We start from the raw sequence: 2500 nt of genomic DNA on the forward strand, positions 1-2500 counted from the left end.
TCTATCTCTCTCTCTTTTATTTCTTGGTTTCCTTTCCTTTTCACCTTTCTCCTCGTCCTTCTCGTTCCTCTTCGTCATTCTTGCATTTTCTCCCTCTTCTTTCTTTATCTGTTCATCTTCCTCTTTCTTCCATCATGGTACACCCGGGATGTCATCTCAATCTCTCTCTCTCTCTCTCTCTCTCTCTCTCTCTCTCTCTCTCTCTCTCTCTCTCTCTCTCTCTCTCTCTCTCTCTCTGTCTTTCGTGAGTGACTTTTGCCTTTTGAAAAGTTTTGTTGATTTGATCTTCCTTTTCTTCTTTCTTTTTCATCTTTCTTCTTTTATTTACCTTCTTTTCTTACTTCTATTTCTTACCCTCAGTCTCTGTCTTTGTCTCTCTCTCTCTCTCTCTCTCTCTCTCTCTCTCTCTCTCTCTCTCTCTCTCTCTCTCTCTCTCTCTCTCTCTCTCTCTCTCTCTCTCTCCCGTGTGGAGATATTTGTTTTGACTTTATTTTCTTTGCACCATTTTTTTCCTGCCTGCAGTTTGCGTCCCTCAATTCACTTTTTTAATATAGATGCAAATGTTGCTTAGGCGATTTGTTCTCGGTAGATATTCCTTCCTTTTCGATCCACTTTTCTTTCTTTATATTTTTCTTTAGTTTGAATTCCACCCAATTTTACCTTTCACGAAGTACTGTCATTCTCTCTCTCTCTCTCTCTCTCTCTCTCTCTCTTGCATGTATCTCTCAGTAAACACGAATACCTTCAAAAAAGAGAGAATAAAAAGAAAACGAAGGGAAAAGTACCAAAAAAGTAACGCAAGAGAAACAGGAGCTCAGTATTTACGCATTGCCAGTGTTTGCAGTTTCCTTGGCGATGATAATGATGTTTAAACTGCACACGATTTTTTTTTTTCCGCCTCAGCTTTTTTATCGAATTCTTTTCCTTTCTTTTTTTCACTCACTTTGTTTACAGTTTCTCCTCATTGCCCAGTAGAAGTTCTCTCACTGGAAATATTGAGGTTTTGGATTATATTATGAAACCTTTTCGTCGTCTTATCTCGAGTACTTTCAACAAGATCTAGTGGAAGTTATTGTGAGGTTTTCAAAGGCGCTTTTTTTTTTATTACTATTATTCTGATAGTCAAGCAAAACGTTATATATTATGAATGGGGAAAAAAAAACTCATGAAAACCCGAGTCATAATTTCTGTAGTCTTTGAAAGTAGATCTAATGAGAGTTTAAAGGTTAAGAACTTTTGCATGAAATCTCTGCACTTCGAGGTCATGTTTCATATATTCAACTGTTTATTTATTTTGAACGTTTATTTACCACCTTTTCCTCTTATATTCATCTTCCTTGTTTTATTCTAACCTTTCTAAACGTATCTTTATTGGTTATTCATATGAAGTGCAAATCCAGTCTTTATTAGCACGTCTACCTAAAATTACAAGAAAAGATCATGCTAGTTATACCTATATGAGTTGTATTTGCACTGTCTCAGCATTTGAAAGGCGTAAGGAGTCGACTCTCTCTCTCTCTCTCTCTCTCTCTCTCTCTCTCTCTCTCTCTCTCTCTCTCTCTCTCTCTCTCTCTCTCTCTCTCTCATCCACTCCACCTTTCTCTCCACCTGACACGCTCTTATCCACATATATACATTCGCACCACCACATGAATCTACGCTTTCCAACACAGGAAAACAATGAGGAACTAAAAACACACGAAGACAAACCACACACAAACATGCACCATAGCTAGATAAAAAAAAAAAAGCACACACACACACACACACACACACACACACACACACACACACACACACACACACACACGAGGAAGAAAGACGCAGGAAAAAGCGAGGAAAGAGAGAAACAAAAAAAAAGATCCCACACTGTAAACTTGCCTCAGGACCACAAAAGAACCTTAGTAAACTCAATCTTTCCAGCCATCCACACCCTGCCAACACAACCACGCTAGTACTTCCTTGTTTGCTTGTCTACCTTCTTGCCTGCCTGCCTACCTGCCGCCTCACACTCGCTCACTCACCCTCGTACTCTTCTGCTACAGCCTCTTCGCCTCTTCTTCCTCTCTTTCCACTAAGCTGTGAGCATGTTAAAGCAGCCTCCATCGCAGCTTCCATCGCAGCCTCCATCGCCCACACCAGCCCGGAGATGCGGTGCGAGGAAGCCGAGTGAGGTGCTATGACTCAGACGGTCCTCCCCTGTCGCACTTTTTCACTCTCCCTGCCTCGTACGTTCCTCCAGCTTCTCACTGCTTCCTTTGACTCGCTTTCCTCATTCTCCCAAGCTTTCCTCATTCTGCGTTTACTTCCTTCTCTCTGTCTGTCTCTCTCTCTCTCTCTCTCTCTCTCTCTCTCTCTCTCTCTCTCTCTCTCTCTCTCTCTCTCTCTCTCTCTCTCTTTTACCCGAGCTCTTACTTTGTCTGTCTGTTTCCCTTCCTTTGTTCCTCAGCTTCGGCGTAGTAGTGTTTCAGTCTTGCCGTGTTCCCTAGCCTTTCCCAAA

Source organism: Scylla paramamosain, chromosome 4 (genome assembly GCF_035594125.1).
Source record: "Scylla paramamosain isolate STU-SP2022 chromosome 4, ASM3559412v1, whole genome shotgun sequence".
In the NCBI taxonomy this organism is placed as follows: Eukaryota; Metazoa; Arthropoda; class Malacostraca; order Decapoda; family Portunidae; genus Scylla; species Scylla paramamosain.